Genomic DNA, 12,365 nt, shown 5'->3' with positions numbered 1-12,365 from the left:
AGACTCCCGTATGCACCCGACCAGGATCCACCTGGCATGCCCACCAGGGGGCGATGCTCTGCCCATCTGGGGTGTTGCTCCATTGCAACCAGTGCCATTCTAGCACCTGAGGCAGAGGCCATGGAGCCATCCTTAGCACCCGGGCCAACTTTGCTCCCATGGAGCCTTGGCTGTGGGAGGGGAAGAGAGAGATAGAGAGAAAGGAGAGGGGGAAGGGTGGAGAAGCAGATGGACACTTCTCCTGTGTGCCTTGGCCGGGAATCAAACCCAGGACTTCCACACACCGGGCCAATGCTCTAGCGCTGAGCCAACCGGCCAGGGCTTGATATGTTGACTATAGTTGATAACACCACATATAGTTATACACATAGTATTGTGCAATTAAAATTTACTAGCAGAGTAGAACTTAAAAGTTTCACCCCCCCCAAAAAAAAAAGATCTGACTTCTTATTATACCCCATGAGTAGTAACTTTATAAGAAGAAAAATATACCTTTTTTATATTAATTTGGATGGAAACCTTTATGAACATAGAGTAAGTTGGAAATTTGGGTAATGTAAATCAAAATAGACTTTAATAAGCAAAATAAGTAGTTCAAAAATTAGCCACATGCTGTTAAGTTCAAGACAGAAAAGAGACAAAGGCTCTGTAATTTTGAGGAAAGAAACAGAACCTAAATATATATGGCATTATAGCGTGTAATTATTATGAAGAACAATAAAGCAGGTGGGGGTAAAGTTTGAAGAAAGGCTCCATGTTAGATAGAATAGAGAGGGATGGCCTCTCTGAGGAGAAAAACTACTGAACAGAAACTAGAACAGTAGGAAGGAGTCAGCGAGGTGCACACTGAGGGGGACATTCTAAGAAGTAGCTACAGAGATAACCCATGAGATGGAATTTTACCTCACTGCTCATGTATTAAATCTCTTTCAGAAGCTACTTTGAAAAAAAAATGTAAGCAAACAGCAAGAAAGAATCAAAATAAAACACCGGATATCACAGATTTAGTTTGAAATTGCCAGGAACTGTCCTGAATGCAGCAAACTGTCCATTTAATTTCCTATCCGGTTTTGTCCAAGCCCTCATTCATGAAAACTCTAACGCTTCCACTCGAAAGGCAGTCTCTGATGTGCAGAGGTCACCGGAAAGGGCCAGCTGGCTGCTCGCACAAGCCTCCACTGTGAAGGCACCCATGACTACAGCCAAGGTCCAATCTGGTCTTGCAGACTCAGCAATGCTTTTGACAACCCAAAGAAAGCAATCCTTTTTTCTTTTGTTTTGTTTTGTTTTCTTGTTCAAGCCAGAGACCCTGAAATCAAGCCAGCGACTTTGGGCTTAAGCCAGTAACCATGGGGTCATATCTATGATCTCAGGTTTAAGCAGGCAACCCGAAACTCAAGCTGGTAAGCCTACGCTCAAGCCAGCGACCTCAGGGTTTTGAACCTGGGTCCTCAGTGTCCCAAGTCAATGCCTGGTCAGGCAGAAAGCAGTTGTGAGTGAGTGAGTGAATGAATTGGGAGGCTGGAGGTGATGGAATGATCATCAAGTTTACTCAATCAATAAATAAAAGCAGAAGGATAGCATATTCATGCACAGTAAGAATACATTATTCATTGCAAGAGCATGTTCTTAAAAATACACAACAGTGCAATTATTTCCTACAAAATACCTGACACCTTGTGGGAGTTTAATTAAAGTCTGGTTGAGTCAGATGTCCTGTCGAAAGATACACTATGTGATTAGCCACGTGATAACTAGCGGGATGCGTCGTGAACAGGGAGTTTTCCTTTGGAAAACTTGGATAGATTGATTGACCCAATTCACAATACAGACAGAACTGAAAACTGCAATTTATGTTTGTAGACCAAGAATTAATTTTCCCTTTCCCCTTGCTGGGGCTTGACCACATAGTATTAAACAATAGTAATGAGCTTTCTACTTGTTCTACTTTCCAGAGATCTCATTGCTGACCAAAGTAGTTTAGAACATCCTGTTCTTTCTTCAGGTATGTCAGGGGTCGGGAACCTTTTTGGCTAAGAGAGCCATGAACGCCACATATTTTAAAATGTAATCACGTGAGAGCTATACAATGACCCATGTACGTTATGCATTATCCAATAAAAATTTGGTGTTGTCCCGGAGGACAGCTGTGATTGGCTCCAGCCACCTGCAGCCATGAACATGAGTGGTAGGAAATGAATGGATTGTCATAATGAGAATGTTTTATATTTTTAACACTATTATTTTTTTATTAAAGATTTGTCTGTGAGCCAGATGCAGCCATCAAAAGAGCCACATCTGGCTCGCGAGCCATAGGTTCCTGACTCCTGAGGTATGTTAACACTTTGTCAGGTCTGTCTCAGGACCAACAACCTCACAGTCTGTAAAAGGGCAGAGTTAGCATGTATCTGATTCAATGAACTTCTGGGCTGCTTGAGGTCCTTCTTTGAAAGGGCTATCTTGGTTTCCTTCTTTTCAAGTGGAAAGTTAGAGCAAAAACTTCTTTAAAAAAACCTTCATACAGACAGGAAATAATTCACCTTGAGGCCACTCTTCTTGTGCAGTGCTGGTAATGGAAACATAACTGATCATTTACTAAACAGGCCAGAAAACTCTGTAAAACATTCCAAAAAGGCTTTCTTGTGCCCTCGTCTACTGTCTCATAGGAACACCTTTACTTAAAATGTCCCACTTTTGTTGAAATATTTGCTTAAAAATACTGCCATAGGGAGTGATGTCAGCAAAATGATAGAATAGGAAATCCCAGCTCCTCTCCAGACAGAAACAGTGATTTAGCAATGAGGTATGGGCCAAAATATGGTAAGTCCAGAATCCAAATAAGAAGGTGAACAAATAAGAATCCCAGAACAACAAGATACTCAGAACAGCCATATTGAACTAGGTAAAAAGAGCAACTTCGCTTTACCCACATCAGCCCCTCCTCGAGGTCCCTACAGCTCCGTGCTGAGCTTTGCCTTCTTATGTGCTGAGCTGTCTCAGCCTGTGACCTCTCCCTCGGGAGGAAAGAGGAAGTGTAGTTGGCATCCAAGATACCTGGACTTTAGAGGAGCTACCCGAGGGACCTACTCCTATCTGCCCTCACTTGGAACATTTGGGGGAACCAACACATTTGAACACCTAAGGAAAGCTAAAAACAAAGGAAAATGGAGGTCAACTTATTGTAGCTGGCATGGCTACGTGAGATTCAGAGCTGCACAACCCTGGGATTGCATCCCCAGAAGTATATATTCCTATAAAGTGGGCATCCAACATTCAGGCCTTTTGAGTCAATGCCTTAGGGAAAGGGGGTAGGTAGCTTACTGCGGCCAATATAGCTCTACAAGGTTGAGTGCAGATGCACAACCCTGAGACTTCTTCTCCAGGAGGGAGGGAGAAGGGTGGACTGTGCACACACACAGAAAAATTTTGAGAGGTATCCAGGATCTCTAGTTAGGTAGATTATTGAAGGCCATTTCCTATTAAACCCAGCTTGTAATGATGGGAGAGGTGGAAGTGTTTTCAAATGCACAGGAAATGACCAAGGAAATAAGACACCACCAAAGGAACAAAATAAAGCTACAGTAACTGACACTAAAGAAGCAAATTCATGAATTGCCGGACTAAAAATTCATAATAATCATCTTAAGCTCAGTCAGGCACAAGAGAACTCAGATAACTAAATGAAATCAGTAATATGATATAGGACGAAAATGAGAACATTCAACAAAGAGATGAAAACCATAAAAGAGAGAGCTGAAGTATACAATAACTGAATTTATAATATCAATGAAGAGCTTGCAAATCAGACTTGAACAAGAAGGAGAAAAATCAGCAAACTTTTAGATAGGTCATTTAAAATGTTCCTGTCAGAGGAAGAAAAAGAAAAAGAATGGAAAAGACTAAAGAAAGCCTAAGGAACTTATGGGACACCATCAAAAGAACAAATGTAGGCCCTGGCCAGTTGGCTCAGTGGTAGAGCGTCGGCCTGGCATGCAGGAGTCCCAAGTTCGATTCCCGGCCAGGGCACACAGGAGAAGCACCCATCTGCTTCTCCACCCCTCCCCCTCTCCTTCTTCTCTGTCTCTCTCTTCCCCTCCCGCAGCCGAGGCTCCATTGGAGCAAAGATGGCCTGGGCGCTGAGGATGGCTCTGTGGCCTCTGCCTCAGGCACTAGGATGGCTCTGGATGTGACAGAGCAGTGCCCCAGAAGGGCAGAGCATCACCTCCTGGTGGGCATGCCGGGTGGATTCCGGTCGGGCACATGCGGGAGTCTGTCTGACTGCCTCCCCATTTCCAGCTTCGAAAAAATGCAAAGAGAAAAAAAAGAACAAATATATGCATTATGGGAGAATGGAAAGAGACAAAAGCCAGAAACACTAAAGCATATCAAATTATAAAACTCACTAATAAGGTAAGTATATGGACAAATATAGATTACTGTAACAGTGATGTTGAATCACTTTTAGTATAAATTTAAAAAAAAAATAGTAAGAATTACTACGGTTACAAAAATGTATTAATGTACACACAATATGAAAAATGTGAATCATGACATCACAAGCATAAGAGAAGGGGAGAAGTAAACGTATGGCATTTTGTATGTAATTAAACTTGTATCAGTTTATATTGAGTATATTAGTATAAGATGCTTGTGTAAGCCTCATGACAACCACAAAAATTACCTATAAAAGACAAACGAAAACAAAGAAGGCAAAGCATATCACGATGAAAAAAGTCAATGAAACACAAAGGAAGACAGTAAGGGAGGAAAATAGAAAAAAAACCCTATAAAACAAAACAACACAATGGCAATTCGAAGTCCTTCTCTATCAATAACTACGTTATACATAAATGGATTAAACACCCCAATCAAGAGGCACAGACTGGCTAAATGAATTAAGAAAACAAGACCCAATGTTATGCTGTCTGTATCAGACTCACTTTAGATTTAATGAAACAGGCTAAAATTGACAGACTGGAAACATCTCACCATGCAAATTATAACAAAAGGAGATCAGAGGTGACTATAGTTATTTCAGACAAACTGGACTTTAAGTCAAAAACTGTGATAAGAAAAAAAGAAGGACATCATATAACAATAAAAGGAAAAATTCATTGAGATTTAGTGGTGAAAAATAGATGTGCCCCCAACATCAGAGAATTTAAATATATAAAGCTAACATTCACAGAACTGAAAGGAGAAATACACAGCAACACAATGATAGTAGGAGACTTCAATACCACACTTTTACTAATGGATAGAACATCCAGACAGAAAATCAATAAGAAAAAAGGACTTGAAAAACACTATAGAACAACTAGAGCTAACAGACACTTATTGGACATGGCACTCAGCAGCAGAATACTCCTTCTTCTCAAGTTCACAGGGAATGTTCACCAGGACAGATCATACATTAGGCCACAAAATAAGTCTTAACAAATTTAAGAATGTTAAAAACATATTAAGTATCTTTTCTCAACACAATGATAAAACTAGAAATCAATAACAGAGGGAAAAATGGAAAATTCATAATAAGTATGTGTGATTTAACAACACACTCCTGAACAGCCAATGGGTCAGAGAAGAAATTAAAAAGAATCTTGACACAAATAAAAATGAAAACACAACATACGTAGATGTATAGGACTCAGCAGAAAACAGTTCTAAACGGGAAGTTTATAGTGATCAATGCCTACCTACCTTCAGAAAAAAAGATCCTAAATAAACAGCCTAACTTTAGACCACAAGAAACTAGAACAAAAGGAACAAATTGAGTCTACCATTAGCAAAAGATGGAAATAAATATTACAGCAGAAATAAAATAAAGGCTAGAAAAACACTAATAAAGAAAGGTATGTGTACCCTTTGTTCACTGCAGCATTATTTACAATAGCCAAGATATAGAAGTAACCTAACTGGTCATCGATAGACAACTGGGTGAAAAAGATGTGGTGCACATATGCAGTGGAATATTACTCAGCCATTAAGAAGAATGAAATTTTACTATTTGTGACAACAGAGACGAACCTACAGGTACTATGTTAAGTGAAACAAGTCAGACAAAGACAAATACTATTTATTTCTCTTATGTGTGGAATCTAAAGAAAATAAATAAACAAACAACACAGAAAGAGACCCCTAGATACAGAGAACAAACTGATGGTTGCCGAATGGGAGGAGGTCTGGGGGTTTGGGTGAAAAAGATAAAAGGATTAAAAATTACAAGAGTCATAAGGGTAAAGTACAGCATAAGAACTGTAGTCAAAAATGTTGCAATAACTATGTACAGTGCCATGTAGTTACTAGACTTATTGGGGGGATCATTTGTAAATTATATCAATATCTAACCACTATGCCAGGGGTCCCCAAACTACGGCCCGCAGGCCGCATGCGGCCCCCTGAGGTCATTCATCCGGCCCCCGCTGCACTTCCGGAAGGGGCACCTCTTTCATTGGTGGTCAGTGAGAGGAGCATATTGACCATCTCATTAGCCAAAAGCAGGCCCATAGTTCCCATTGAAACACTGGCCAGTTTGTTGATTTAAATTTACTTGTTCTTTATTTTAAATATTGTATTTGTTACCATTTTGTTTTTTTACTTTAAAATAAGATATGTGCAGTGTGCATAGGGATTTTTTTATAGTTTTTTTTATAGTCCAGCCCTCCAATGGTCTGAGGGACAGTGAACTGGCCCCCTGTGTAAAAAGTTTGGGGACCCCTGCACTATGCTGTACACCTGAAACTAATGTGAAATAATATTGAATGTCAACTGCAATTAAATAACCACAAATTTAAAAAGAATTTAAGAAATTTTAAGAAAAGGGGGAAAAGAAAATTGTGCTCCCCCAAAGTTTTAAAATATGGGCTCCACCATCAAGGAGGATATTCCTGGTTGTAAAGATAAAATACCTACATGATACAAATACTTAAAATACCGAGCACAAGTTAGTCATTGTTAGTGAAAAGCAACGCCGAAGTTCTTAGCACTTATTCTGCAAATGGTAACCGAGTTACTTTTACGCTCCAAGCATCGTGCTAGTTTTGAGGGGGATACAGAGATGAGGATGACATGGTCTCAGTGATCTGGTCCTTGAGAACCTCTCCCCCTTGCCTTCCCACCCTTCAGTTCCCTAGGATGATCTTCAGCCGCACTGAACAATTACAGTGTGTAGACTCACCAGGCTGTCCCAAACCCCCGGGTCCTTGTCAACTTTTCCTCTCTTTAGAATGCTCTTCTTGCCTCGTCTGCCTGGCAAACACCTTCTCTTCTTCTCTTCCTTCAAGTTCCAAGGTTTCCGACTCACCCAATGTTAATTATGGCCACTGTTTTATCTCTTCTTATCTAGCACTCACTGGTATTATCATATCCATCACCCTAGAGTACAATTATTTGTTAATTTGTCCAAATCTTCTTAGATTTTAAATGATTTCAGGTCCAAGACAAAACTGTCCTCATTTCTGAATCCACATTTAATACATGCTGAGCAAATGTTGGCTGAGAGAATTAATGAATAAGTGAGACCAAAAGTAAACGCTGTAAAAATTAATAAAAGGAAAGGTTCACAGTTGGACGGGGTGTGTGGTGTGTCGGCTAATGTGTAACAACCGGCTCCCCAGGAAACCAAAGGGTCATGATTTATCGCATTTGCAAATGGTGGTGATGTCAATCTCCCACCAGGTCTCATTTCAATGTGACGCCATTGAACACGGAGTTGGGAGGCAGTAACATGCTATTTCTACCATTCTCGTACACTATTCATAAATAAAACTCAGCAAAGTCATGTAGCTTAGAAAATAATTTTAGTATCTCTTATTTTGGTTTTTAATATAACTTTAAAAAAAAAATCCTAAGATTATATAACTATGTTTAAATATGGCCATGCTTATCAATTGGCCTGCAAAACTCCTGAAAATTTTATAATTGGTTAGCATGAGCTAGTTTAAGTCAGAACCAGCAAACCACTAAACGAGACATCATGAGGGAAGTAGGTAAAGTAGTAAGAAAATTACATAGAGGAGGTAGCATTTATTTAATCCGTTCATTATAAAAATGATTCTTACAACCAGACAATTACGTTGGATGGATAATACAAGACCCACAAGGACAATGATTGTAGGTTTAGTTCGCTAGTTTTTTTTCCTGGTGGTCAAGACAAGGGCTAGATACGTACTTAACACGTGTCAAATATTTGTTTCATAAATGAATGTTTAATGCCAACCACATTTTAGAGGCCGCTTAAACGCAACACTAAGTCAACTTACAGAGACGGCCATTGGTGAGATTTGGCGTAAAGGGCGGTTAACTGACTCCCAATCACACAATTTTCCCATGCTATTTGGATTCTAAAATGAAGAACAAGAAAAGTCTCGCCCAACCAGAGACCTCCGTCAGTCAAAGGCAGTTGGTAGCCAACGTTCTAAACAGGGCAGCATGCCACGACACGAAAAACCAGTGTCACTGAATTCATCAGTGAGCAGTTGCTCCAGTGTCAGAAACCATGCACTTTGGGATATCTGGCTATGTGAGAAAAATAATGCACTCTTTATTTAAGCGACTCTAAGTTGAATTTCTTGTTACTTGCAGCCGATATCTTTTCTAATTACCGGATCTAACCCAGCTTGGTGGAGCGCTGTATTTCCTGAGCATGTGTACAGAAAAAAAGGGAAAACTGACCATGGAGCTGGACTACAGCTCATGAGCAAAATAATCTGGGACTTCTGAGCAACACACAAACTTTTTCTTCCCAGCTCAGGGCCCCTTGATCATGCAGGAGGTGGAGGTTATGCAGTACATCTAAGGCGTTGGAGTACAAGAGACATAAATAAACCGTCAAGAATAATGGAGGAACGTCACATTGACATTCCCCATGCAGTTTGGGAAACAGATAAAATCGTAATTGTAAAAAAGACATGCCACCTCACCAATCCAGAGCTACTTCTCGACACAGTCTGGCACATAGGTCTTACTGCTCTGCGCAAGCGGCAGAAGAAACGAACAGAAAGAAAAGAGCAATTTCCCCACCGTAAATTGCAAAGTCTGCCAACCAGCTAAGTGATCCGCCATCAATCAGTGTTAAATTCTCCTTAGCGGCAGAAAATGCAAGGGCTAACTATTACTGAGAGAACTCCCACAGTGACTAATGGTATATGACAAACACATTTAAAATCTGCATAGACCAGCAAACAGTTCAAAAATGTAACATGGATAATAAATAATTTTAAAGAAATCCTGGCATGCAAAAATAAGATATAATCTTTTCAGACGTAAATTACACAGAGAAGATTATAGGTCTAGAAAGGCATTTGCAAACTGACCCAAAACAAAGTCAAAAGTGTAATTCACTCAGAAGGCAACTTTATTTGATGGTTTTGCACATAAACAGATTTTGATGGTATTAGGCAGATAAGCTAGAGGCCAGTGGTCACTGAGGTATAACCAGAAAAATTCCCATGTCTCTGTTAGTTACAAATGGAATTCAGTGATGACTCCAGACCGACACAAATGCAACAGGACACTTCTATTTCCCAAAGAATATAGTTCTTTGTGAGAGTAATAAGAAAACATTTTTCTTTTTTTAAATCAAGCTGAGCTAGAAATCTGGAAGGAAAATAATAATAGATAGAAGGCCCTAGCCATGTAGCTGAGTTTGTTAGACCGTAGTCCTGATATGCCAAGGTTGTGGGTTTGATCCCCAGTCAAGGCACATACAACTATCAACCAATACTGTATAAATAAGTGGAACAACAAATCCAAGTCTCTCTCTCTTCCCCCCCCCTTCCTCTCTCTCTAAAGAAATTTTTAAAAATTGGTGGAAGGTACGCACTAGAGGATTTAAACATAAAATTCTCTTAAGTTTCTGGGAGTTGGGTATTTGGGAAGCAAAAAAAATATTAAATAGCACTGCATGTGGAAACCTGAATTTGAGACTCTATTCCCAGATTTACTAACCGCATCTCAGTTTTCTTGTAGATTTCATGTAAATAACATGACTAATCTCACAGGACAGTTATGATAGGCAAATAACGCAATATGTGGGAAATTATTTACAAGTGGTAAAGGATTGCTCACATGTTTGCATGATTGTTCTAGTATTCGGTTTAAATCTAGGACAAAGTCAGTATTTGTGTGGCAGAAGAAAAGAATATTACTGCAGTGGAAAGGAAGCGGCAGACTGTTCTTCCCTATCTTTAAAAAAAGACATTATAAAATATTTAGATAATAAAACTAAACTTGTTGAAATTAAGCTCCCACAGGTTTTGAGAACTATGGAAGCTATATAAATGGCAAAAAAAAAGTAAAGGCAATTTCTTAATCATAAAAACTAAATGCTGTTAATATATTTCCTAAATATTAACACATTTATTCTTCAATTAAGTCCTATTTTTCACAGGTGTGCCATGATGAACTATTTTTCCTTGATTGGATTTTAATTGTTGCTATCAACAGGAGTCTTAAATTTTTTGACAAAGTTGAAATTTCCATATATTAGTTCAGTGAATAGTTAATATACAAATTCCTCATTCTAAAGCAATAGGGAGCAGGGAACAGCATCACTGAGAAGACTATCTTTTGTCATATAAGTGAAATTAAATATCTTAGTAATTTTGAGAGCATAAATAATAATAATAATAATGAATAAAGCTATTGATTGGGAAATTTAACAAGAACATACAAAGTTTCAACATTTTTTGGACCTCATCCAGTCCTTGCAGTAGGCCTGTGATGTAGACTACACCATCATTCATAGTTCCTTTTGAAAGATGACAATAATCAATCTCATAAAGTAATGAAATATTTTTATAAAAATCTCCCATTAAATTAATATCATTGGAAGAAAAATTCAGGTACTTCTATGTGATTCTGAGCTATATTGTTTGTATCAATCTCAGTAATATTCAAGACAGCACCTTATTTTGTCATCTGAAAAAAATAGCACAAGTTGATCAAAACCCTAATTTTTGAATACTTTTAGAATTCAGTTTTACTTGCCCTGGTTGGATGGCTCAGTGGGTTGGAGCGTCTTCCCCAATCAGAGGCTGCCAGTTCAATCCCCAGTCAGGGCACAGACAGGAACTGATTGATGTTCCCCTCTCTCTCTCTCTCTCTCTCCCCCCCCCCTCTCTCTCTTCCTCTTTCTCTAAAAATCAATAAAATAAACATTAAAAAAAAAAGATTCCATTCTACCTTTTAAAATATTCAAAGTAACATCAACTGTAATGATGAGGTCATTTAAAATCCACTGTGGTTATATTTAAACGACATATTATCCAGGGTGTGGCAAAAGTAGGTTTACAGTTGTGAGGACTCAAAACAGTTCATTCTTGCATTGTTATTGATTAATTATTGTATTATTTTCCACACGAACAAAGTGGAAGAATGATACCAACTTAAAATTGGTGCAGGGGAAACGAGATTTCTGAATTGTTAGTTTAGGGGGAAGACATTCAAGCATTAGATGTTCTAATAAGCAGAAACAGGATAAGTAAACGAACAATTGCAACATTTCCATTGCTGAAAATGACAACGTTCATTTCCTGGTCATGCAAAGAACACTGAACCCCAATCCACCCTCCAGGAAGTATCGCCTGTGTGCTGGCTCAGCAGTTCAGGTTCAGGCTGGGGAAGAGTGCGCTGGGGATTCTAGTACTGGCGAAGTACGAGCTTCCACACACAGTTCAATGTTCACACACACACACATCCGTGCACATGGGAACACATTTTTAAATGAAAGCACAGATCACACAGAGAAACATGGGTTACCTAGTGGGATGGAGAAGAACAGAATGAAGAGAGTCAGGCATGGACCAGTCTGTACTACTTTGAATAACTTGTTTTGATTTGATTGTGTAAAATAATATAGTTTACACAATGGCAAAATGCAATATAATATTTTAAAATCCTGAAAAAGCATCAAAAAGGAAGAGACACTACAGCTTTATCTCCCCACCATGTGAGGACTCAGGTGGCCATCTGCAAGCCTGGAAAAGAGCTGACAGCAGGAAGTAAATCAGCCTGCACCTTCATCTTAGACTTCTCGGCTTCCAGAGCTGAAAAAAAAAAAAATCTCTGTTTAAACCACCTAGTTTGTGGCATTTCGTCATTGCTGCCTGAGCAGACAATTGTACTATTAAAATATTTTAGAAAGAGGTTATGTATAAAAATAACAAATTTGTCTTCTCTGCTAAGAATATGGTACACAGATAAAAACTCAACCTCTTAGGTAGCTTTGAAATACCACTAAAACTTATACCACATCTGTTACTGCTACAACTATTGGGAAACACAGCTTGATCATCAGGACAGAGACTATTGTTTTCACCTATGTACATGAAAATACACACAGAGAGTAAAAAAGCCACATTCAC

Source organism: Saccopteryx bilineata, chromosome 9, assembly GCF_036850765.1.
Source record: "Saccopteryx bilineata isolate mSacBil1 chromosome 9, mSacBil1_pri_phased_curated, whole genome shotgun sequence".
NCBI classification, from domain to species: Eukaryota; Metazoa; Chordata; class Mammalia; order Chiroptera; family Emballonuridae; genus Saccopteryx; species Saccopteryx bilineata.
The sequence above is the reverse complement of the archived record's forward strand: the minus strand, read 5'-3'. Positions refer to the sequence as shown.